Source organism: Canis aureus, chromosome 8, assembly GCF_053574225.1.
Source record: "Canis aureus isolate CA01 chromosome 8, VMU_Caureus_v.1.0, whole genome shotgun sequence".
NCBI classification, from domain to species: Eukaryota; Metazoa; Chordata; class Mammalia; order Carnivora; family Canidae; genus Canis; species Canis aureus.
Genome location: NC_135618.1, coordinates 1,252,652 through 1,280,310, shown reverse-complemented (window position 1 = coordinate 1,280,310; position 27,659 = coordinate 1,252,652). Strand labels below are relative to the sequence as shown.

Below are 27,659 nucleotides of genomic sequence, written 5' to 3'. Positions count from 1 at the left end.
GGCACTCCGTCTTAGATTTTTTTATATTCCTTTTGCTATGTTTTCCGCAGCTGTCGTATACTATGAAACTGCAGCAATCCATTGCCTTTATCAAACCAATTTTTTGAATATGACATTTTTGTGGTGTGAGGCCCTCCACCAGGTCACTAAAGGAAGCACAACCTCTGTCCTCTTTGAATTTATTTCAAGAACAGGCAATGCTATGAAAAAAGAAATAGTCCATGGCATTCTTGACAGTTTTCATTATCATTTCATCATTTTTATGCTATTTTATTTCTCAGGACATTTTGCCCAATTGCAATCATATTTCTATGTGGGTTTTTCTTGTCAACTAGGTTAAATTTCACGGTGGGGGGTGGGGATCCTTATCTTTTCTGTTTACTATCCTTTCGCCAACATCATGCTAGTGGATTTTGTATTTATTGTATCACTTAAACATCAAAAGCAGCCTGAGATTAGGAACCTCAGTTTTCCTTTTACAGACAGGAAAAGTAAGCCTTCAGGATGTTAAGCATCTATGCTCCTAAAGGTTACACGCTAGTAAGTGGCGAGGAATGACTGTTACTCAGAGGCCTGTGTCTCTCAGACAAACGCACACTCTACATCTCGCGACTGCCGGAGTTCTAAAAGGTTAGAAAATCGTGTTCTGTATAAAACACCAGACTCTAGCTCACCTCTAATTCTGATGCTGTCTCGTAGTATTGTACCTGACAAAGCCTATTTTGATCAAACATCAGCAGAGATTAATAGTTTTTTCTCCCCAGAAATGATCCAAGCACACTAGGGTGCTCAGATAAAAGAGGCTACATAAAGACGCGGTGGTATTTTCAATCTACTATGATAATGAGAGGTACTAGAACCGTGATAGGTGATGACATAGCTTTTGATTTTTCATCGTTTTTTCTTTACTATTTTATAATCATTCTATCTCCTTTCTTAATTATTTTCAACAGTGATGCCGCCTGACTCCGTCCCCTCTGGAGAACGTTTATTATTTGCATTCTATTAAATATATTCAAACTTACCATCATTGTCATGTCTAACGATAACATTGACAACCACTATCGCTGAGTGTGTACCTTGTGCCATCTTTTACGTGGTATTTTCAATGCAAGAGATTCATACTTTAAACAAACTTATGGAATGTTACTATCATTATCCTAATTTTTAGATAAGACTGAGGCTGATAGGATTTTCTTCATAGTCAAGGCTCAGCTCAAATACCTAGGTAGAGAGTTTTCACCTTGAATTAAGTCGAATCCTTGTTTCCCATACACTCACGCCTCACATTCTATTCCTTTGCACTATTAAAAAAAAATGTAACTAACCATCATGTGAAATTATGTATGTCTATTGTTTTTATTGTCCTGTCTGTTCCCACTACAACTATGATCCAGTTCTGTGTGCTCTTTTTGCCGCATCTGTATCTCTAATGTCTGAAACAGCACAAAGCACAGAGCTAACACTATAAATAATTGCTGAATGAATAAATTAATGAGACAATTGGGGACACATGGGTGGCTCAGTGGTTGAGCATCTATCTGCCTTTGGCTCAAGGCGTGACCCCAGGTCCCAGGATCGAGCCCCGCATTGGGCTCCCCACAGGGAGCCTGCTTCTCTCTCTGCCTGTGTCTCTGCCTCTCTGTGTGTCTATCATGAATAAATAAATAAAATCTTTTAAAAAATTAATGAAACAATTGACTTGAATATAATGTTCGGAGCTGAGAAGACAACTAAGGTCTTCTAACTTCTAGTCAATTTCTCTTTGCAGTATACTATGTAAGGTCACACAAGAAAACTGAATTTGTGCATTTTTCGAGTTTGGAATCCTAAATTTTTCTTTGTTTTCTTTTTAGCTACATAGTTTATCTTAAGTTGTATTAGGTTTGATTAAAAGGGGAGATTTTTAATCTGCTAAAAGAGCAATCTACAAAGACAGTGTGCAGATTGGTGCTTCTGTTTATAAATCAATCTCATTTGTTTCTGAAAACAGGAATCTGGACAATAAACCAAAAAAGTCAAAGTTCAGATTACTGTGCTCTTCAGAGTACATTTATTTTCATTTCTTTTAAAACTGCCCAAATTTCACACTTTTACTCTCCTTTCTTTGATTAGTTGGGAGTGGTAAAGCCTTACTCCGTGTCTGTATAGATCCCTTTGATATCGCTCACCCACTTTGAGTCTGAAAATTGACCTTTGATGAAACCTCTCTTGGCTCATTTTGCTACAAATTAGAAGAACTTAAGGAATGAGAACTCAGGAACTGAATTTGAATTAGGATGACTTTTAAAGGTACAAGTCAATTAGCCAAGAAGGCTTCAGAGGTGAAATCATCTCATTTGTGATCCTGCCCGTTGGGGGTCCTAATGGCTCCATCTGATTAGCTTGACTGCTTTATTTTTCCAGCACCTCTATCCAGATAGCTGAGGCTGAGGACTGAGTTGCAGCTACAGTTTATGCAGCAAACCGCAGGTATTACTAGCAAAGTATATGAGCATTTGATGCCAAAGAAGGGCGATGGGCTTTATAAACTCCAGACTGAAAACATTGTACTTCAGAAGCATCTGCCACATGTGCTGCTTTGCTTCAACTGGTTCTTGTTTTATTTTAAAATTCTTGTTGAGTAGAAACAAGAGTCGTGGGGGATTTCTCCGTAAGTGATTTTATTATATGATCTTAAGGTGTTCATGTGGAGACGTGACTTTTCCTAAATGCGAATACAAACATAGAGAACACCACACGTATGACCACGCTTGGCATTTCAGTTTCTCTCGTTGGCAGTAATGAAGCGTGTGTACTTAGAATTACAATTTTCAAAAGAATACAAGGTGCTGGGATCCCTGGGTGGCGCAGCGGTTTGGCGCCTGCCTTTGGCCCAGGGCGCGATCCTGGAGACCCGGGATCGAATCCCACATCGGGCTCCCGGTGCATGGAGCCTGCTTCTCCCTCTGCCTGTGTCTCTGCCTCTCTCTCTCTCTCTCTCTTTCTCTCTCTCTCTCTCTGTGACTATCATAAATAAATAAAAATTAAAAAAATATATTAAAAAAAAAAAAGAATACAAGGTGCTGGGGCCCGGTCTGGAGGCTGGCATAAGCTGATGTGATCTCAGAGCTGATGTGAACTTAGCTAGAGAGACGGGCATTTCTTCAAAGGTGGCATGAGGCAGCACGACCATGACGGAAACACAATTCCTGTTAAAAAGGCTGATTCAGGAGGCGCCTGGGCAGCCCAGTTGGTTAAGTAGCTGCCTTTGGCTCAGGTCACAATCCCAGAGTCCTGGGATCAGTCCTGGGATTGAGTCGGGCATTGGACTCCCTGCTCAGTGGGGAGGCTGCTTCTCTCTCTCCCTCTCCCTCTCCCTTTGCAGCCCCCTCGCCACTCATGCGCATGCATTCTCTCTCTCTCTCTCTCCCTCAAATGAATAAATAAAATCTTCAAAAAAATAAAAGAGCTGATTCAGGGAATCAAATTCAAAGAGTGTTAAATAAAAAATTTTTCTGCACTTATTAAAGATAGTGATGAAGATTTCATTCAAGTGACTCCTGAAATGGGATTTTTGCAGTAGAGGAGAGAGATTAACCTCAACTTCAAATACAAGGAAAAATAGTAATTTATAATTAAGGGGCATGGGAAGGGTCAGTAGATGGAAAATTACTAAAAAAGAATTTCAGAAATAAGAGGGGATTCTGATTAAAACAGGTTGGATGGAATTCTAACTGCAGGCAGGCCAGGGGGGCCAGATATCACTTGGGGGAAGTGGAAAATGGGGAATATGAAAATGTATTGCAGGTGATCAATAGGGTGGGAGATTCTTGCTAAACTGACTTAGCAGGATTCTTGCTCTTGTAGACAAAGCCCAAGGACAGGGCCAGATCAAGAAAGGGCTCAGATGAGCCCGACCAAAGTTTGGTTAAGGAAAATATTTGTTAAGAGCAGGCTATCAGAATGCAAAGACAGCAAAACATTTTATAAACCCTAAGTCTGGGGGCACTTGGGTGGCTCAGTGGTTGAGCGTCTGCCCTTGGCTCAGGGTGTGATCCCGTGGTCCCGGGATCGAGTCTCACATCGGGCTCCCTGCAGGGAGCCTGCTTCTCCCTCTGCCTGTGTCTCTGCCTCTCTCCGTGTGTCTCTCATGAATAAATAAATAAAATCTTAAAAAAAAATCTAAGTCTGCATCAGGAACATCATAGATTCAGAAGTGAAGAGTGGTTGAGGACACGACCGCACGCATGTAGCATCATTGGTGGGGTCTCCTTTCTACTTGATGTCCACTAACTGCCATGAGGGCAACTTGGAGGAAGAATATAGGACTGAGCATATGATGACTTACTCCTAAAATGAGAGATCTATAAACCAAATATCTTGCTAAAGATGAAAAGATTAAGTGGAAACTGTGCTCTCAAATATGAGACTTTTAGCATCCTATCAGTCACCATTAGTCCTATTTAGTTCATTTTGGTGGGGGGAAGTCCATTTTTAAAACTACTATTAAATGGGTTTTAGGGTACCACTCCTGAATGATTCTTTTAACCTATTTCTTTCTGAGGAGTCGCAAAAGCAACCATGACTTCCCTAATATTAACTAAAGTCACACAGTTTCTTTAATAAAACTTTTCGAAGTGTTTTCATATACTTTTATCTTATTTGATCCTGGAAATCCCCATGAGTGGGATGTGTGTGTGTGTGTGTGTGTGCACGTGTGTGTTTATGCATTAACGTCCTTTCTCTCAGGCACAGAGAGGTGAATTGGCATGGCCATGATCACACATTTGGAAACAGCAGAGCTAGGGCTCCAACCTGAGCCTTCCAAATCCAAATTCTGGGCCTTAAGAACAATGTTTACATTGGAACATTCTATGTATAAGGAGAAAGTTAAACTTATTTAATGTGTGAGGGTCGTGTCACAAAATAATAACAGGAAGGCTTCAGTATTTATCTACCTCGTTACTCAAAAGATCATAGAAATGTTTGTTTCTTTGATGTCGAAGAACCAAAATATGTTCCCGTTAGTGCCTGCCTCGTTGCCAAATGATAGAAAACAAATGCATCTATTTTTGCAAAATCATGCTCATCAAGCCACACGGAGCCCTGGGAGGATCGGTACCCGTGACCCAGTACCTAGGGTCAATTTTGATTCACTTGGGTGGTTGGAGCCCAGGCTATGGGAGCCATAGGGAAGGACAAAGACAAAGTCCCCGGTCGATCAGAGGGCTTTAGTCCGCGTTAGAGCCAAGGACTGTCTTCCCGATCCTGTACAGGGACTTTTCTCTACCAGGGAACTCCAGCTGATAGTCAAGGTCGCGTATTCATACCCTGTCTAGTTCATGGTGAGCCCTGTGCTGCCTGCAGGGGGATGCTAAGCCAAACAGCAACGTGTTCCTGTCTTCCTAAAAAGCTTATCATTTCGTGCTCAGTGGTACGGACATGCTTGAAACATCACGAACCTAAACAGAAGTCTGGCGTGACTGTCCTATAGGGCAGCAGGGAGTAGGAGACAGCCCAACACAGCCGTTAGGACGCAGACCGTAGAGCCCGACGGCCGGTGTCAGACGTTACATCTGTCACCTACGAGCTGCGTCACTTCAGCCAATATCGTCAACCTTGCTGCGTCTGTTTCCTCACCTGCAAAATGGACGTGGACTGAAGGTAAGTTCAGGGCCTAGTTTGAGGATTCATGTTTTTAAAGTGTTTGGCACCTGGGAAGCACTAAGGAAGGTTCTGTTAAATAAATACAAACCGGGAATCAGGAAAAGCAAGGAATGAGATCGGACAGACAATAACAATGAACATTTGTGGGGTGTTGGTAAATGCCGGGGACCGCATGGCACGTAACTTTCAACGGTCACATTCACGTGAGTCAGGAAGTTTACGATCTCCGTAATGCAGAGCTTCTCAGCCTTGACCCTTTTGATATTTGGTGATGAATAATTCTTTAGAGCCGGGGGCTGTCCTGGGCATTGTAGGTGCTCACCAGGATTCCTGGCCTTCAGCTACTCGGTGCCAATAGCACTTCCCACCCCCCCCAACCCCCGCTGTAAAAATCAAAAATGTCTCCAGACATTGACCAACGTCCCTGGGATGTATGATCACCCTCGATGGAGAATCGCTGATACAATCAGGAAAATGAGTCTGAGTGAGGTTAAGCAATTTTTCCAGGGTTACAGAGCAAATGATGGCAAGACAGTAATGGCGAGTTAGCCTGGACGACCCCCGTAGGGACGAGGGTATAACGGGGGATGTCTTATGAGGACGAGGACGCAATGAATCAGGTCTAGTAGAGTTTCTAGCCTCAGGTTGCGGAATCCATATCCCAGTGAAGGGTTGACTGCTCATGGGGCGGTAAGACGGATTTGGTCCGATCATGGCACATGGGCCAAGGGAAGGGAGAAGTGGGGACTGAGAAGTGGCACAAGCATTCAGATGAGGCGCGACGAGGACGTGAACTCAGGCTGCAGAGAACAGGAGAAACAATGAGTAAACACAACCGTCGGGTACAACCTGTCGAAACTCTACTATTATATTCAGCCGACGTGAAAGGTTCCGAGTGGCTGCTGACTTGACTTCAGGAGCCTCCTCGTAAGACAAATGTAAGAGACGGTTACTCAGGTCCACATTGTGGAGAGGGCGACCCTGGGCCCGGAATATTAGTTATGCACCCACAGGGTCATGCACGCGGGCGGCCGTTCCGACCCCTCAGCCTAATCCCGGGGTGCCCTGTCTTCCCACATGCCTTCTAATCTAAAGAAACCCCCTGCCCCGTCGCTGACTGCTGTATAGTCATAAAACAAATCGACCCCAGCTCGATGTGCCTGCTTCCGTCTCCTTTACCTCGTGCTAGGCCCTACCCCAGAGAGCCTTGTCGGACGGGCAGGGTTCAGATCCTCTCAACTCTCCACCTGGTATTAATCCCTTCTTCTTGTCAATCATCCCCCTGACCTCCGTCCCTCTCCCATCTCCTCTGTGTCTTGTGCCCCTGCTGTCGGTGTGGTGCAGACTGTACAAAGCACAGTGACCTTAATAACCATAATAATAGGAACGGCAAAAAAAAAAAAACAGCTAACACTTACTGCATGTTTGCTATGGGCCCAGCTCAACGTCAAGCTCCCTGTGTTGACCAAATCATTTAATCCCCACCGCCAGCTGCTGAGGAGGCCATCCATGGCATCCCCATCATCCGGGTGGAGAGCCACCCGCGCGCCCTCCCTGCGGGATCAGGATCCAGTGAGCTAATGGGTGCTCCAGCAAACCACCAAGCCGGACAGATCTGAGCTGTTGCTATTAATTCATTTTCTGACTTCATTATACAACAAAGTGAAATCTGACAACTCTACTTAACCTAGACCCTTAAAACCTACCAACAATAATTGGAACGGAGAGCGGACGGCTGCTATTTAACAAGGCCCGTCCCAACAAGTAACAAAAGCACTAAGGCTCCTGTTTACTTAGTTGGAAATGAATTTCCGTTCACTTTAAATCAGGTCAAGCATAATTAGGATTAAGAACTAACTGGAATGGAAAAATGATTGAATGTAAGTGTCACTTCTCCGGCCCATACATCTGCATTAAAAGAATTAACCTGAATGACTGAACCGCGCAGCCCTTGTGCATGTGATTTCTGTTCTCTACTCAAAATGCGGAGCGATGGGCTTGATGAGAACGCGACTCTATAAGAGGCTCATTTCGTCGCCCCACCAGACCTTGTTTACAGCTGTTGAGGCGAGGTACGGACGTGGGCTAAGAGCCACAGGCGGTGACGTAAGGGTCGGATTTCCTCTCCAAGCCTAAAGCATTCCCACGCACCCGGGTCTCATCACACACGCATCACTACTCTCAGATGTGTCCTCTCTAAGCTTCGTGATTTCTTTTCGGCTGCACATGAGTTGGAAAGTGTGTAGAAGTGCTTCCCTGGAATTACGGAAGGACTCCTCAAGGTCAGGGTGCCCCCCCCCCATCCGGCTTGACCCTTTCCCTTGAACTTCTTTCACTTTCCTCTTTCGCACTCCCCCAAATTTTATTTCTCTGGAGTCTTCAGTTTAGATCATCTGTCTCAGCCTCTTTTCTCTCCCCTCCCATCATCCCCTTCTCTTCTTCTCTTCTCTCTCCTTCCTTCTTCTTCTCTTGCCCTCCCTCCCCACGCCCTGTCTCTGTCTCTCTTCTTTTATTCTCTCCCGTGGACTCAAATGCTCTATTTGCCTAGATGGTATTGTGACTCAAATGCCATATCTGTCTTTGTGAAAGTTCTAACGCACTTTAAAAAATAAAGGAAGGCTCCCTCCCTGGGCTAAACTATGTTTTGATTTCTCTGGCTGCAATCAGAACAACATTTCAATACATCAATAGACCAAGTCCAGTGAAATGTTCTTACTTTCTCTCAATGCTCCATAAAACAACTGCCAGTAAATAGTGCATTCAGGTCTTTGTCAAAGCTGAGGTGTGTCAACTTTCTAGGATGTCCTGGTGGGGCTAAGTTGGTGAAAAGAGTAGATATAGAAGGATCCTTCTAGTAGCCTGAAGACAAGTTCCTATGGGGAACTCTTTCATCAAGGGGAAGGGGTTGTTCAGATTCCTTTCAGTATCCTCCTTCTGCAGAAATGGAGAAACATCAGAGCATAATTTTGTTTTGCTTATTCAATATTCAAAGGGATGTAGTTTCCTACAAGTTATTTATTGGGTCATAAACATAAAAAGATAAACAAGCATGATTTCTAAGGAAAATGGCATTAAATAGGAGATTTTGCAGGTCTTGTGTCACCGCTTAGTGCAGAGAAGCAGCCTGCCTTTTGGGAAAGGGCAGACACATACTGACAATCTCTTGCTTAAGAAAAACAGGCGGTAGCCACCATTTGTTGATCCCTTTTGCTTTCCATGAGAAGGAAAAAGTGCTTCCTGGTGGGATGAGGGAGAAGGTTCTCCCAAGGGCTGCCCTTTAACACCATGGTGATTGAGCTCCAGACACATTGTCCTACCCTGCCAAGGCAACGCCACAAAGATGGCAGGCGGGTTTCCCCAACACGTCATCTCCAAAACTAAATTTACTAATTTAACATCGAAACCTGGTCAATAACTGGAGTTTCCAATCTCGAATCATAGAGACAACATCAATATAGTCACTCAAACTAGCAACCTCAACGTCAATTTTCTCTTCTCTTGTTCTACCCCACATTTTCGGCCTCCAGAGTCTGCGGTCATGCAGTAGTCATCGAACACTGAGCGTGTGCAAGTCAGGAGGACACCCCCCACCTTTCCATTGTCACTGCCGCGGCCTTAGGTGGCTCTCCTGTGAGCTATTGCTGTAGTCACCCCACTGTTAGCCGGCATTCGGTTTCTCAGTTTTCTAATTTTATCTTTCATTGCCTTCCTGTCTACTTCTGCAGCCTTAGCTCTTCCTATTGCCTTCTTTGAATATTTTTAGTTAACCTCTCTATCTTCTAGACCTCTGTACATCTTGTTCTTACGTCTCCTCAGCTGCACGATTCCATGTCTTCACATACATGTCCCCTTTCTTCTCCTGTTAATCGTCCTTTACTAACCACTCTTTTCTGAAAAATCCAAAATGCAATAAATCTGAAAATCTGCAGAAGCTGGGAAGGGAAGTCTCCCTAATGTGTTCCAAAGGGCTTTGTCTCTCCCCCGTGTACTCATCGCACATAGCGCTGCCATTGCTCACCGACACGTGTGTGCAGACCCGTCAGCCAAGGAGGTCAGTGAAGACAGAAAGCCTCGTTCTTCCCCAGTAGCTAGAACAGAACAGTGCTCGATAAATGTTTATTGAATAGACTGATGGAGGTCACTCTTTGCCTCATTTATCATTTCACAGTTTTACCTATTCATGCAAAAAGCTCATACAGGGCACTGTTGTTGAGACGCTGTAACAGGTGCTCAGTACTAAGAGTTACTGGCTTGTCATTTGCTCAGAGTTCACTTCAAGCTTCATCTAAAAACCGAGGTCACCACATTTTGATTCCTACTTGTCTTTCAAGCATCATTCCCTCTTTCTCCCGCAAGCGCTTTCTGTAAACGCCGTCCTATCCCCTACCGCTCATACTTACCCGCCTGCTCACCACCCAAATGTTCCCCGGATATTCATGACTATGTGATTTTGCTTTTTCTCCCTGTTTAACATGAAATACATACCAAGAAGTTTAATTTCATAAATACTTATTGCTTAGTACCTGAATATATACTCGTTACTATATCATGGGCTGTGGTTAGATATAGGTCTTGATACATCACTGTGTTTCCTCTTTTGGAGCTTACTCATAATTTTGAACTTTTAGCTACTTGTCATGTTCCTCAGTTCACCTTCTCCACAAAACCTTTCTCTTTTTTCAAAGATTTTATTTATTTATTCATAAGAGACATAGAGAGGCAGAGACACAGGCAGAGGGAGAAGCAGGCTCCCCATGGAGCAAGGAGCTTGATGCAGGACTCGATCCCAGGACTCCGGGGTCGCACCCTGAGCTGAAGGCGGACGTTCCACAGCTGAGCCCCCTGGGTGCCCCTCCATAAAACCTTTCCCTTTTTTGTATATATATATATTTTTTTGGAGTTCAATTTGCCAACATATAGCCTAACACCCGGTGCCCATCCCGTCAAGGGCCCCCCTCAGTCGATGGCCTGGTCACATTTAACTCTCCCTCTCCTGCTCTCCCATTTTGTGATATTTACAAGTCTATTTACCACGCGTTTCCTTCTGTTCTGTACTCGCGGTCACCCGTTATATAGGTCGCTTTTATACGTCTTCTCAAGAGACCAGGGATGTATCTTATTCTCTTCCTGATATAATAGTACCAGACCCATATACTTGAAATAAAGGCTAAATAAACATGATCCATACCATCAGAATTTCCCCAAATATCTGTTGCTTGACAAAAATAAAAGTTGCCTGAGCGTTTCCTTTCGAAAGCAAAAAAGTCTACCCTGTCCTGGCTACCTTGTCGCAGTACGGAGTCTATGCAGTCTTGCTCACGGTTGCATCCTTCGCACACAGTAGGGTGCCTGCATGTACTGGGTAATCAATAAACAGTTATGTGACGAATAAACAAATCAATTAACTCATCTGCTAGGTGACTAAAAAATTGGATTATTTTAAGATTGGATTAAAAGATTGGAGCTTCGGTTTCCCCATCTAACAAATGATACAACAAGTCTTAACTCACGAATTCTTTGCAGAGCTTAAACAACTAAATTAGATTCCTGTGTTGAATAAATAGGTGTTATTATCATTTGCTGACTTTAAAGCCGTGTTTCGGGATCGTAACTACAACTAAGGTCAGCATGATGCGTGTGCTTATTAATGAGACAATTTGAGTGAGAATCCTACCGGGCTACTACACTTTCTCTTCATGTTCCCTGCTTCGAGTAAAAGATAATTGAAAGTAGATTGTTTCATCTTCCCTTCTTCACTTCCTAGAATTCTGAAATATGAGTCATTTTGGCAGGAACATTTCAATGTATTTCACAAATATGAAATCTTAGGATTGGTTTAGAATATTGTAATCCTCTCATTCTTTTCTTAATGAATGGAAATGTTTGTGCTTGACAACTGTGACTTGATGGTCTCCAAGCCTCAGATTTAATACCTGATACTGGGGAATTTTGCATTTAAATTTGTCTTCCTTTGTAATAAAACTCCACCTTTCCTCAGTTTTTCCTGTAACTTCCAAACATTCTTCCCTCTTCTTTAGCTGAACTGCAAAATTCTAGTTCTCTTTTGACCCGTATGAACTTTCAGTTTTAAGGCAGCTATTAATTCATCTTTAAGATTTTTTTATCCAGGTAAGTATTTCCAGATCTTTCAGCCAGCCTCATACTATGTGGTTCATAAATCCTCTGGCATTTCGACTGTCATCCTGCTAAATCAGACTATGTATTTTCTGTACAGGATTGTAAATATGTAACTTGCTGGGCCTAGCACAAAATAAAAATGTGGGCCCCTTGTTTTGAAAATATTCATAATTTCAAGACAGCAGCAGTAGAGACTTAAACCAGATGGGGAGACCTTCTAGGTATAGGACCTTGGGCAGCTGCACAGGTTGCATCCTGATAAAGCCTACCCTGATTCTATGGAGAAGTTTCATTTGCACAACCTTCTATGACACCTTAAACAAGGTTAGGAACTCTGTTGTACAGTCGCATTGCACACTGATGTTTTCCTTTATATATGGTGACTAATCCCAGTTAGCTCAGGGAAATCCTGATTTATATCTGCTGCCACCCTGTAATTATTAATAGTGTTTCTTTGCAATCTCAAAGTGTACTCGAAGCTAAAGTATATGGATACCGTACCTCTGAAAGCAGTAATCCAATCTACAGTGTCTATACCTGTATTCCCTAGGCCTTCATACTGACTATAGAAAACTGCATAACAAATATTAAGCAATATTGATCACAATGTGAGATCTTGGGAAGAAAAGTTAGATAATCACCAACTAACACAAAGTATCGACATTCTTTAATAAAATTTTGTGTCATAATGTTCTATTTCAACATTGACATCTAGGCACAAATACATATTTCCCTTCCTCTACTTTTTTTTTAGTTCAGGTATATACTCCTACTCATGAGGCTTTCCTGGACTCCACCAGGTAGAGTGATCATTTCTTTTAAAAAAAATATTTATTTATTTGACAGAGAGAGAGAGAGAGAACACGCAAGTAAGTATAGGCAAGGGGAGCAGCAGAGGGAGAAGGAGAAGCAGGTTCCCCAATGAACAGGGAGTCCAACATGGGACTCAAACCCAGGACCTGGGGATCATGACCTTAGCCAAAGCAGATGCTAAACCAACTGAGTCACCCAGGTGCCCTTACAGTGATCATTTCCGATCTTTTTCTCTACTTTTCTACAATTTGTTGTTGTTATCCATGCTATAACAGTTACTACATTGGAATTACAAATGTATGTTTAGATCCTAATTCCACAAGTAGACGTAAGACTCTTTTGACAGGAATGTTACTAATGATGACCATAGAAGCCATTGGGGGGTTCTTAACATATGTTTGTGGAATAAGTAAATGGAAGCAAGAGACATGGGTAACAGAATTTCTAAAGAGAAATTCTATCTCCACAATTCTTATATAATATACATGTAATTCAGGGGTTTTCCAAAAATCTCTCTTCTGCATGTTGGAGAAAATTGCAGTACAGCAATGTAGGAATCAAGTCTGAATCGAACCTTCTTATTAGACTACAATTATTCTCATACTTATCAGTCATGGCCCAGAGGCAGACAAAAGAGCACACAAACTGGAACTCATGGGCCAAAATTCAAGGGCCAGTCACTGGTTTTAGGGGAGTATTAGCATAGTGTCCAACACACGGTGGGCACCAAGCAAGTCACATTTATCCCATTTGATTTAATTTGATGCTGTCATTTGATTCAAATAGTAATTCAATCTAATATGTGCCAAGCACTGGTTCTGTGGACAATTCGGGGCAGTAGATATGGAGTAAACATAATTCTAGAAGGAGCTTAAACACTAGACTGGCTGAATCACCCTGGGCAACTCATTTAGCTTCTCTGTGCTTGTGTTTTTTTTTTTAATCTATAAAATTATTTATCAGATTATTTAAAACATATATTACTTTCAGACTCTAAGGTTTCCTGATAATGTAGGTTTAGTGCTTTCATTGTCTTTAGGGCATATACCTGAGGGCTACATGTTTTGATTACCTAGGGCTTTGAAAGTCAGGAAAAAGTTAATCATAGTACAGAAGGCAAAATGGACTCATGCATACATAGGCTTTGTAAATAGATAACATTAGAAAGCAGTGAGAAATGGTGAAATATAACTAGCTTGTACTAAAACAATTGGCTTACATATAAAAAAAAATATCATTGTTACCCTACCTCACACTATATACAAAGGTAAATTCCAGATTGATTAAATAAAAAGACATGATAAGCAAAACTTTAAAACTTTTGAAAGAGAATGTAGCAGACTATATAGTGGTGGAAAAGGATTTTTTTTAATATTTTACTTATTTATTTGAGAGTGAGAGAGAGCAAATGCATGAGAGAGAGAGGAGAGAGAGAAAGAGAAAGAGAGAGAGAGGAAGAAGCAGACTCCCTGTTCAGCAGGGACCTGATCCCAGGACCTCGAGATCATGATCTGAGCTGAAGGCAGACATTTAATTCACTGAGCCACCCAGGCATCCCAAAAAGGATTTCTTAAAGGAGGTCAAAAGAAAGGTAACAAACCACAAAGGAAAGTATTGATAAATTGATCCTATACACAGACTTAAGAAAAACCATACACTGGGAGAAGATATTTACCATGCATGTCACAGTAAAAGATTAGTATCCAGTACTTTTTAAAAAAATCTACAAATCAGGAAGTAAAAGACAACCCACTAGATAAATGGATAAGGGATATGAACAGAAGGTAAAAGCTGAAAGACTGTAAAAAAGCAGTCAAATTAAAAGTCTACTCATTGCATTCAAGTGTAAGGAATCCAGGTAGCCTTGCCAGTGATTTGGGAGGAAGCTATTGAAGTGCTGAGTCATTTTAGACAACAGTTGTTGAACTATGGGTAGAAAAGCAAAGTTTTAACAGTAGAGCGTCTACGGCATAGAGTCACGGAGGCGCTCAGTGGTTTCTAATGTTGACCGCTATAACAGAGAAAGCTCGTGGTAGCAAAAAAGGTAGAATGCAAACGGCTTCAAAAATCTGTTAACTTTATGCATCATTTTCCATTGTTCTGACATGAATCTCTTTATTTTTGACAGTCTTGAATTTGTATCCTAGGAACTTATCCCACTAACCATTTTGCTTATTTCCTGGGCATCGTATTTCCAGGAGAGCTCTTCCCCAGTGGCTCTAATTGTCTTACTTGTTACTTCCTACCCCTGCCTGACTGCTGGAATTTATTACACACGCACATGCACACACACATCTATATAGATGCATAGATCTGTTCAGAATTCTCCCTGTCTTGTGACTTACTCGTCTTCCTTCCTTCTTCATCTCCCACCTAACACCCAACACCAGGTTTCGTAGATTCTTGGCCTTTTCAGCCACAGCTTCAGATCTGGGCCATGAGTTCTGGGCCATAAGCCGAGGCCCCAAAATACATAGTGCGGTTTGGGAAAACCTAAGACTGGTGGGAGTAGCTTAGATCCATACAAGGACATCTTGAAAGGTAGCTGGGGTTACCCGATAAATGGCTTGATAGTAGACTGATGGTTTTATAAAGATTTGTTCTACCCCATGAAATAATCACTTTGGTTGAATCATTTGTTTTTGACAACTGATTGTTTCACTCTTGAGTTTCAAATGTACCTCTTACTTCTGGTTGATTTTTTTTTTTTTCATTTCTCTACTTAAGAAAACAAGATTTCTTTCTACCCTTAAGAATTTATCTTATCCTTTGTGAACCCCTCCTTTTGTTGATAAATCAGAGAGTTATTTTACTTGTTTTTGTCTCTACCACCAAATGCTTTCTGAACCACTACTGACAATTATTTTTTTAGTGTGATGAACTGTTGCTATGGGAAAATGTTTTGTTTTCGTGACATGAACATGTATTCCTGGATATGCAAATAGAATTTAGCTTGCTAGGCTGAATAAGGACTGGTTCTGAAATAGTGGGAAAATAACCTAGAATTTACATGAGGTATTAGAGGTTTGGAGTCCTAGAGACCTACATCTTGAATCCTTGGCTCAGTCGTCAATGGGAAATTAGAGACATTAATTAACCTTTCCGAACTTTAGTTTCATCAGTCATTTAAAGACGATATTGTCACATTTCTTCAATTTTGAGATAATATCAAACATAAGATGAGGCAGAAATGTAATGCTAGGGATCCCTGGGTGGCGCAGCGGTTTGGCGCCTGCCTTTGGCCCAGGGCGCGATCCTGGAGACCTGGGATCGAATCCCACGTCGGGCTCCCGGTGCATGGAGCCTGCTTCTCCCTCTGCCTGTGTCTCTGCCTCATTCTCTCTCTCTCTCTCTCTGTGTGACTATCACAAATAAATTTAAAAAAATTAAAAAAAAAGAAATGTAATGCTAGTATCGTAAAATTGATAGATAATATCAAATGCCTTGCACATGTCAATTTTAAAAAGTATAAATAAGCAGATGTTTTGTATCATGAAATTTAATAATACTTTTTTTTTCAAGGCTTTGTATTAAGGAAAGTTTTATTCATAGTAGGTATAACTGGAGGTATGTATGGCACAGAGTAGGCATTCAAGAAATGGTAGCTATTATCATTATTTAACTCAAATATCAGTTGATATATTGCTATTGTTTAAAATTTAATAAAAAAAAATTGACCCAAACTCACAAACTCTATGTCATGTCTAATGTCCTACTTTTCTGCACGTCCTGTGTGTTTAGGTCTTCCCTGATAGTCCTTACTTCAAGTTCTTGCTTCTCTTGAACTTGACTCTTGCCTCACTTTGTCTTCTCTTATGCCCGACTTTCCCCATATTCACTCGGGTTTTGTGTGCATGACAGTACCTATTGAATGTTCAGAGTAACTTGATTTTATAACCCTAAAACATTGAAAAGTTATTATAGAAACTAGTCACTTTTGCTCATACAAGCTCCTTGGCTGTCTGACCACCAGAAAGTTCTTCTTAGCGATATTCTTCCTCAGACTTTGGGTTCCTGCTATGTTGCTGATTTATTCCTTTAATGGCACCTTCATTCCTACTCTCTCTATTATAAAAACTTGATAATTTTTTATGCAGAGTGCTTTTTTTCCTATGTGCATATTTAATTATATCCTTTTAATCTATTGGATTAACCAAGTACATACAAAACACTAACCAATATTCTGGACACATACAGACTTCTCTCCCGAAACAAAAGCCTGATGCTAATCACCAATATATTTTCCCAAATAGCTACAGTTCATGCGGGGTATATTTAATATTGTCTAAAATGTTAAACCCACCTTCCACTTGAACTTTACCTGTCTTCACACAACTGAACATGGCTGGAGGGAAACATAACCCATACTAACTGGTCTTTAGATTTATGACCATGAACTTTAGAGGTGTCCTTAATGCTTCTTGGAAATCATACTGGATTTTCTTTCTCTATTCACTGTCCTCATTCTCCTAAATAACCATTTCACACTTTCTTCTCTTTTTTTAACACCACAATATGAAGCTTTATTCTTTTCTTTCTTTTATCTCCAGCTTAGACTTTGCCCCTTGGTAATTTCATCTCGTCTTATGGCTTTTAACGTTACCTATTTCCTGATACTACACACACACACACACACACACACACACACACACATACACACCCTGCAACACAGACAACCAGGACCATCTCCTCCTTTACCACTCTTTCTCTCAAGCTTCTCCCTATAAATCCAACTGCCTGCATAATATCTCCACTTGGATGCCAAATAAATATCTCAGGCTTATGTCCAAAATTACTGCTTCTTCATCCTCCTACAGTATCTGTTCCCATTGATCACATTCCAAATTATAGTTGGTGGCAACGCCATTCTTTCAGACATTCAAGCCTAAAATCCTAAAATCATCCTTGATGCCTCTATATTACATGTCCTCCTGAATAGCTTACACTATTGACTTTGCCTCTAATATACCACAAACTCAAATACTTCATAGGACCTTGTACACTCCCTCACACTGTCACTTTTTTTTTTTTTTAACCAGATTCTTACAGAAAAGAGACCTCTTAATTGGTCTCTTTTCCATCTCCCTGTGCCATCCTGTAGACTGAACTCAATAGAATATTCAGAGAAAAACTGTTAAACTCTAAGTCAAAGCCCATCATGCCCCCTCTCAAAATACTGGTAGGGCTCCCCAATTTCTCAGAGTAAGAGCTGATGTCCTTACAATGATCATGAAGCTCTAGTAAATCTATGCCCTCAGTCACCTCTCTGCCTTTATCTCCTACCACTTCTCCAGGGCCTCAGTGACCCTGGTACTCACTAGGCGCACTCTTTCCTGAAGATCTTTGCAGTGGCTACTCCCTCTGCTGGAATCTTATCCCCTCAATATCTATATGGCTCATATACTCATCTTCCTCAACTCATTCTTCAAATGTCACTTTTACATCGAGACATACTTGACTGTTCCATTAAAATTAAAGTTGCCTTCTCTACCCCAGCTTGCCTGAAAACATTTATTGATTTATTTTTTCCATGGAATTTATTACTTTCCCACTTAATGTTTAATTTACTTACTAAATTTATGGCCCATTGTCTCATTTTCAGCTCCAGAATATAAGCTTTGTGTCTTTTTTAATTAATGATCTCCTAGTGGAGCTAGTATAGTGACTGGCAAATAATAGACACTTAGTAGATATTTATTGGATGAATATAAAAAAATAATACCCAGCAATTCATTAATTCACTCAATTAAAACACCCATAAAAATGCAGAGTTTTCAACATGAATAAATTGTGGTAACTGAGGACTTGAGAGTCTACTAGAAAAGATAAATTTGTCAATAGAGATAGGATAAAACATACTATTTCAGAATTATTAAAATAACCCTGAGGACATACAAGAGACTGACTTGGAAAATATGGATGACTTTAAACAGTCATGGTGGCATGTCTTGGTGGCTAGTAAAATATAGCTGGAGAATGAAGAAAAAGAGTGTAATCTGAAGGGAGTAACATATATAGTACAGGGCAGTGGAAGTCTTTCACTTCTCTTCAATATTATGTGACTGTGAACAATTCAATTTAATAGGAGTGTGCGCCACAGGTTAGGGATTCATTCCTATATTCCCAGCATCAGAAACAATATCAGACACGTGGTGGATACTTTTTTGGAGAATGAATCAATGAACTTATTATAAAAATAGGGTTTCTGCCAAATGGATTTTAAAGTCTTTTTCAGTTTCATTATTCTAAATTATAATGGGCATGTTTTTAATTAGTATAAGGAACTTTGTAGTGATGAGACCAAACTTAAAAAAAAAAAAAATGGCTGTTAGAGAAACTGGTTATCTTCTCAACAAACAAGGCTTTCCATATTTAAAAAGCTACATGACCACTTCCCAAGACACCATACAAAATATTTCTAAATTTTATCAAAAGCTATACCAATGCCTGTCTTAACTCTAATGCTATAAAGATGATTAAAAAAAACATCCTGTCAGAAGCCATCCGTTGAATAAAATAAATCCAAACATTTGCCATCACAATACCTCCTTTGGATAAATCTCTGGTTGGTTTATAATCTTTTTAAAAAATATTTTATTATTTATTTATTTGACAGAGAGAGAGCAAGCACACAAACAGGGGGAGGGGCAGAGAGAGAGGGAGACAAGCAAACTCCGCATGTGGAGCTTGATCCCAGGACCCTGGGATCAGAACCTGAGGCCAAGGCCCCTCTGCTCGGTGTACAGTCTTACGTGATGTCATTGTCGAAGGCCTTTACCTGATTCCAGCCTGTCCTTTATGGCGATGTAAGTAACTCAATTTTTACTCCGGCTTAAAAGAGAAACTTGGCAAAACTATTTAAAAACCACAGGCATGGTTTTGTGTGCTTCAAACTTCCTCAAGTGCTAAGAAATATAAAAAAAAAAAAAAAAAAAAAAAAAAAAGAAGAAGAAGAAGAAGAAGTAAAAAAGGATGACTTTCATGTCATGGAAATCAGATGTGCTGTTGCTGAGGTAGTGTGTACACGACTCCGGCAGCAGAAGACTTAGGGTGGGACCTCAAAGCCATTGTTGATATTTTCAATTCAACAGCCTCTCAAATCAGCTGACCCTGCTCAAGGCTCCCAGCTGTCAGAGAGCCGCTGGGTCACCAAGGAAGGCGCCCAGGATCAGGCCGTGCTCTGAAGCGGAAGCCCCCTACCCTGCCCATCTGCTACCAGGTAGACAGTTTCATTTGTATTATTTCCACCTCGAACTTTTGGCTCTCTTTCATCCAATCCTGACAAGTCCCTTTAGTATTAGACTCTACCTCGAGGGTCGCATGGCAGGGGAAACCTTAAAGCTGTTGCATAAGCATTATTTCTGGTGGAAGTCACCCCTCCCAGGTGAGCTGGCCAGCATAATGTATAAACTTTTGGGGACACTTCTTTTGGCTGTTTGCCCAAAACCCTAGAGCCAGTTCACACTGTCTATACTTCTTGTCCCCTTTGGAGTGTGTTGAATAAGCATCACAGCTTATCGGTAATGAACACGGCTTCTAGAAACAGACATATCTGTATTCTAGTCCTGATGCATGATACCTACTTTGTAACCTTGGGCACATCAGTCTTCAGTTTTCTCATCTGGATGATAAGAATAATAGTGCCTGTTTCATAGGTTATAATGGATAATTAAGATCATGTGTAGCATATATAAAGTGTGAAACATCATGTCTGGTATACATTAGTGATGATTTTATAAGGGACAGTAATTTTATCCAGGACAGTCCATTCCTCACTTAACCTCAATCATATCACACCAGCTGCCAGACAGGATAAAGTGAATGGCCTCCAACTGATTTTATGTTTCATCTATTTAATTTTTCTACTGAAGAGAGTTCACTTCCAGTCCTTTGAAAGGATATGAGGAGTTCTGTACTAGGTCAGCCTCATTATTCAAGTCTATTCCCATATGTCGTTGATGCCAGCACAGACACATGAAATTTGAACAGTTAGGCTTTGTGATCAATACCATTTCCCTTAAAAATATTTATGCCTATTAGAAAACTTATTTTTAGACAATGTGGTCACTAATGTGAGAGCTTCTGAGTTACAACTTTACATTAAAAATAGAGCTTAGGAAAACTAAAATGAAATAAACACTTTATACAATGTCCTTTAATTGAAGATACCCCATTAACCTTGCATTCTATGAGAGGTGATGTTTCTGGAAACGAGTCAGTACTCTCAGGGGACAGATACCTAGAATATTATCCTGCTGCCACTGCATAGGAGGAGAAGAAAAAAAATGATTGATGGGCCCCTGGGGCTATTCAATGATACTCTGCACTGCCAGAAATAGGACACACAAGGGACAGTGACATGGTGAATATCAGAGCCATGCGAGTTATTCCTGTGCTACGGAAAGAGAGCGAAAGGGGTGCCTTCTGTTTGGGTCTCCAGGTGATACCATTGCCAATTGCTGCAATCAGGTTTATCAAGCACTGTGCTGCCTCAGAATTCCACAATAGTGAGCCCAAGTAAACATGTATTTATTCAGCAAATATCCCCTGAGCGCCACCACTGTGCCAGGTGCCAAGGCTATATTGGCAAGGAAGGCAAACAACGCTGCCCTCAAGGACGTTACCTATCAGAAGACCGACAGAATGAAAAGAAGGGTGGCTGTAAAGCTCATAAAGGGAAGCAAGAACTCAGGAGAGTTGAGAGCAGGACGCTAATTCCTCAACCCTCTCATTTTTATCTTCTCCCCGCACCTTCGCTCCCTTCTGCAAGTGAGGAAATGCTGAATGAATGCTGAGTCGCAAGGAGGGAAGTGAGGATGCTCAATCTCTCTGGTTTCTCTTTCGAATGAAGAGCCTCAAGGCCTCGCGCACCATAATCTAGCTTCCCCTGAGGAGCCGGTTCAGGAGAGAGGCTCTGGCCTTGCAGTGGCAGAGCAGGAAATGCTGAAGAGTTGGTTGAACTCGGGCTTCGGCATCAGCCAACGCACATTCTCCAGTCAGCTTCCTGGAACTAAAACTGAGCTGGTATTTTGACATCCATCCATCTGTCCAGGCCTAATTTCTTAATGGATTCTAAACTCAGAGGAGAAAATAAATATGTTATTTATCAGAGTAACTTATACTCCATCATCTTGGTGCCTTTGCCAAATATCTTAGAAGTAAATACAAAAATGTGGCATTTAAGAACCAAATTACTCCATTGGCTCGAGAGAGGGAGGATTTTGGCTTAAGCTGAGAAGGCACTGAGACTTAGCAGTGCTTCGTAAGTTTATATATTTGGAGTCTTTGTCTCTGGTTATTGAGGATGGTGACATGAAGTATTGTAACAACCGGGGACTATGCAGAATAATAACAAAGGAAAAATGAAAACTTCAAAAGATCAAGGTGAATTAAAGAACATGATAGTTGTATTATTTCTGAGTCAATAAGGATGATGAAACACAAAGAATGGAAAAAGAGAGTTGCTTTTGGGGTTACTTCTCTAAAGAGAACCTGGAAAAGGCGGGGTATTGAGGAGCAGATGGCAGGTGCCTCGGTGTTCACTAGCCCCACGTGGCTCAGGCTCTGGGAGCATCCATAGCACTTATGATGCAGGAGACTGCATCGTGATTTTCCAACATAAATAAATATGGAGAATATGGAGTTTTCAAGTGTCAAAAAACTTTTATCAAAAGAAGCAATGGGAGTAACCACTATGAAACAAAAGTAAAGGGCCTACTCACAAGAAAAGGGTAGAACTTATGTCACTAAACAAAACTCATAACATGGTCTTTGACACCAGGAATTTTTGAAGGGAAAAGAGGTTTTACACGTGCCAGACAAGGAAGAAGGACATGTCTAATAAGATCTGATGACTGAAGCTGCCGCTTGTACCCAGTTCTAATGTCTTTGAAATGGGGCAGGGATGTCTGAAATACTGTTCTTTGAGAGCTGAGATGGTACGTAGGTGGATCCTTCCTCCCTACAAATGGCAAACATGGTGCTACACATAACTTTATGGGAGTTTTTCTCCTAAGAATTTTAATTGCGCAGGCTGTAGCCTTCAGATAACTGGCACAAATTAACAGGCTATTCTGTTTTCTATGAAATAGAAAACACAGAAATGGACCCACAATTCTATGGTCAATTAATCTTTGACAAAGCAAGAAAGAAGATCCAATGGAAAAAAGACAATCTCTTCAAGAAATGGTGTTGGAAAAATTGGACAGCAACATGCAGAAGAATGAAACTGGACCACTTTCTTCTACCATACACAAAAATAAATTTAAAAATGGATTAAAGACTTAAATGTGAGGCCTGAAACCATAAAAATACTAGAGGAGAACACAGGCAGCATCCTCTTTGACGTCAGCCATAGCAGTCTCTTACTAGTCTCCCGAGACAAGGGAAACAAAAGCAAAAAATAGACCATTGGGACTCCATCAAAATAAAAAAGCTACTACACAGCAAAGGAAACAATCAACAAAACTAAAAGGCAACCTACAGAATGAGAGAAGATATTTGCAAATGGCATATCTGATAACTAGCTATAGCCCAAATATATTAAGAACTTCTAGAACTCAACACCCCAAAAATGAATAATCCAATTAAAAAATGGGCAGAAGACATGAATAGACATTTTTCCAAAGAAGACACCCAGATGACCAACAGACACATGGAAAGATGCTCAACATCACTCACCATCAGGGAAATGAGGTATCACCTCACCCCTGTCAGGATGGCTAAAATCAACAGCACAAGTCACTCATCTGTGGAATTTAAGAAACAAAACAAACATGCAAAGGGAAATAAAAAGAGAGAGAAAGAGAGAGAGAGAGAGAGAGAGGCAAACCAAGAAACAGACTATTAACTATAGTTAACAGAACAAACTGAGAGTTGCTGGAGGGGAGGTGGATGGGAGGACGGGTTAAATGGGTGACAAGTATTAAGGAAGGCACTTGTGATGAGCATTGGGTGTCAAATGTAAGTGATGAATCACTAAATTCTACTTCTGAAACTAATATTATACTGTATGTTAACTGACTAGAAGAATTTACATACAAATCTGAAACAAAAAATTTTAAAGATTTTTTAAAAAGAAGTACACTTGCTGATGATGCATACAAGGTATTGTACGGAACTGTTGAATTACTACATTGTACAACTGAAACTACTATTACACTATGTTAATTAACTGGAATTTAAATAAAAACTTAAAAAAAAAAACAGACATGCTGGCAAAACTCAAAATCAAGATTCCTTATAGCTTTCCTCTTTCCCTCAGCCACCAAGTGTCTGCTCTCATTTCTAGGAACAAGAGCATGGGCCTGGACTGCACAGAGTTCTGGATTCTGGGAATAACATTCTGTGGAGGCTAGAGATGCACCTGAATTTTTAAATTTTATAAGATGCATTGATGTGATAATCTTTTGTGTCCAAACATTAGAACGATTTTTTCACACAAGGGGCTTTAGGTCGGATTAATTCCACACTGAATATGCTTTAGAAACTAAACTCTTTCAGTAGCAAACAGGCTGCTGTCTATTCAACCCAAATCTGTTGAACCATTGGATTGGGGATCTCTCTGGGTCAGACTGAATAGAATAAGAAATTGGATTAAAGAATTTTGAACTTTATTTGCTTTTGTAAAGAGAAAGGGATATAACTTTTGGGGTACCCTTTATATCCATACTCTTCATAATAGGATTTAATTCAAATTTGGAACTTCTTTAGGATTGTTTTTAGATAATAGATCTATTTGTGATTCAAGATGAAAAACTAAATAAAGAGTGGATTTTCTATCTAGGATTCAGAAGGACTTTGAAGTTAGTTCCATTCTGCCTCATGTGGGAGGCAAAAGCTAATCTGCCCACCAGTTGCCTGTCAGGACTTTAAAGGATGAGTGGTTGATATAATGAGGTGTCCTCATTAACATAGTAGCATGACCATCCTAACTTCTCCCTGCTGGCAAACTAGCTATACCAATAGTTGACCATAAACTTGATGAATAAACTCAGGGAGTTGAAGGAATAAAAAGCTGAAAGCACTGAAAACAAACATGTATTCCTCATTTCCAATTTTTTAAAGGGGAAGACAATGGCGGGAGGAGAATTTCTACTCAACTTCCTTTTCCTAAAAGGAAAGTTTTAAAAAGAAGCTTCTTAGTTTCTCTTCAGTCCCAATGGAGGAAGAGTGACTTGTTTGACTCATCAGTTTTGGAGAAGAGTCACAGCTTAGCCCTGTTCCTCTCTCCTTTGGGAATGGCACTCTAGCCTGCTCTCCATAATGCCTACAATTTGGAGGATTAAGACCAATCCAGGGATAGCTGTGGAAGTCCATTTGGCTGCAAATTTATAATCATATTCTTCAGTCAATTTTGCTACTTCTCTGTTTTTCTTCTACATCTTATTTCTCAGTTGGCTACTAACTCAAGAGATCAGGGCAGGGTTTTTATTTATTGCCTCCACTATAACCCTAACAAGGATAAGACTGTTCATATTGGCTTTCCGGGTGAACCTTTCAAAGACCCGAACAAATATAAGTTGTTGGGGTAGGCAAAGAAATAATATTGATGGTTGGTGGTGGGAGCACAGATTTTCTAGGCCAAAGGGAATAGCTGTGCAAAGGCATGGCACTGAGAGAGCAAATAATATATTTAATGAATTAAATCCAATATGACTGGTGCAAAAAAAAAAAAAGTAGAAGATGTACAGATCTGTATATAGGAGAAGCATTGTTTAGAGCTTGGCTGTGAGGTTGAGATATTTGTTCTAAAGTAGGTTTATCAGATTAAGAAAATAAAAATATAAGACCTCAGTTTAATTTAAATTTCAGATTTAAAAATAAGCAAATAATTTTTAGTACAAATATGTACAAAGCAACATTTGCAATAAATGGGATATAGTTATACTAAAAATTATTCGTTATTTATCTGAAATTCAAATTTCACTAAATGTTCTATGTTTTGTCTTACAACTCTATTCTAAGGGAAATGACAAAAGACTGAAGTCTTGAAAACATTGAAATGATACGATAAGGGATCAGAGAGAAAGAAAACTAGTCGTGCAGCAAAAGGCAAAAATCTCCAAACGTTCTCAAGTTCTTTTAGGACCCCTTTCAACGTGGCCTCATGATAAAACCAAAAATTATGAGAATCTGCTATATCCTGCGACTGATAATAATACTGTAAATGTAACCTGATGAAGATAAATTATAGTTTCAGTAATATGGCAAATGAGGATGACTTATACCAAAATAGGAAATTTGGCTTCTATCTCCTAGCATTCATGCTCTGTAGAGAAAAAGGAATACACACAAGTGACCAACAAGCACAGGAATTTCACTTGCAAAACTAAGCGCACTCGTTTTGCTTCCATTTAAATCTAGATTTCACACCTCCCTAATCCTCTACAAAGCATGTGATTATTGTGCCTGACTTTTTCAGAATGCAGTAACTTCTGCTGAGTGCATGGCCACCTCAGTCTGATTCGTAGCAAGGTGTTTTAAAATGTACTGACACTGCAATTACTAAAGCATGATCCATCAGAGAAATAATAGCATCCCCTGCTACCTGCAGAAGGAATGGGCAGATTGCCAGTAGACAGAAATTATTCTCCCAATTTAATATCCATTTTCTAAAGCACAAATTCTCATTTTTAATTATGACTTCATGTGCTTCCTAAGCATCTCTGTGCCCCTGCTTTGTAACCTTTTCCCTAGGAGTTCATATATCCATTGTTAGAGTTCTAATTACAGCTCTCTGGAATAGAGTAATGGTCAGATTGGAATGAGTTGTTCTCACCTACTGATGGGTCAATTTATGGCCTGGCAACTGTGTGAGTACATGCATCACCGGGAAACCAGAATCTCCATAGGAGGTCAATAACTATCAGCAGTAGGTCTGATAGTTAAAATGGAAGGAAAAACAAAAGGCCAAAGATAAAGTTTGAGAAAGCATTTGACTTTTTTTTTTTTTTTTTTTTTAACAAGGCCAGGAATGCAGATGTAATGCACGGTAGGTATTTTAAATCATCTTCCTACCAAAAAAAGTTAACACATGCTATTGCTGATAGTCAGCATGTCCATCCAGTCCTACTCTTGGTATTACAAAAATGAAACTACAGTATAAGAAATAATTCAAGCCTGAATAAGTGGCTGCAGTTAGCACTTTTTGGCCACGCTAAGACCTCACTAAGTGACATAGAGTTCAGTAAATACATATTAAGTGGCTAACATTGGATGAAGGCTTATCACCTGCCAGTGATTATTATGGATACTTTAATGATATCTATTTAATATTCACTACAACCTGCCAAGGTAGGTATTATTCTCCTTATTAAACAAATGACAGAATTTAAATAGAAAGCACAAGTGATTAGCCAAGGACACAAAGCTCAGAGTGACAGACCAAAGGTTCAGTCTAGGCTATTGGACTCTAAAGCTGCGCTTTTCTCCACTATACTACTCTTATTGTAGGACTGGAACGCTGTTTAGCAATGGAGAACACTTGTGTGGCCCACAAAATATAAAGGTAGATTACTGGGTTGCTTTGCCTTGGTAAGATGTTCAAGTTGAACAGTTTTCTCAATTTCCCCTGGCTCTTCCATGACTTTAGGTAATTTGACAAGAATTCTGATACATAAAGAAAAATAAGTGGTTGGGAATCAAACTTGCACAAAGCAACAATCAGTTGTGTTCTTTGATTTAATCTGTAGCCATTCATTCTTTCATTCAATGATTATACATGTTGGATAAGGTGCATCCAATTTGATTATTTAGACATCATTTCTGACCAGAAGCACAGCCTACAGGGATATATGAGCACGCAATGAAACAATGAGAGTGGCAATTTGTACTGACAGTAAAAGCTACCCAGCTGTATTCTAGGTCTTTAATGCTCTAGAGAATATGTAACCCAGCATCCCAAAGACTCTCAATCTTGCTCTTTCTCCTACCTGCTTACTCAGGACTTTCCTGCCTCTTGCAAAATATCCCCAGAGATTTCTAGAAATATCCAAAAGGTGCTTCTTCTGGAACATGAACTGATCCATCAGCTCAGAGACTTTATAGTAGACACACTG

General features: G+C 40.3%; 2 long non-coding RNA genes across 2 annotated transcripts in view; one reads left to right on the top strand and one right to left on the bottom strand.

Moving 5' to 3' along the window:
- The first annotated feature begins 5,429 nt into the window (after positions 1 to 5,429).
- The window catches only part of LOC144318251 (uncharacterized), a 70,887-nt gene continuing 48,657 nt past the window's right edge, over positions 5,430 to 27,659 (top strand). The window contains exon 1 of the long non-coding RNA XR_013384055.1: positions 5,430 to 5,646. This is a non-coding gene — a long non-coding RNA (uncharacterized LOC144318251). The remainder of the gene's footprint in view (positions 5,647 to 27,659) is intronic.
- LOC144318250 (uncharacterized) overlaps positions 21,124 to 27,659 on the bottom strand; it is a 50,605-nt gene continuing 44,069 nt past the window's right edge. The window contains exon 4 of the long non-coding RNA XR_013384053.1: positions 21,124 to 21,672. This is a non-coding gene — a long non-coding RNA (uncharacterized LOC144318250). The remainder of the gene's footprint in view (positions 21,673 to 27,659) is intronic.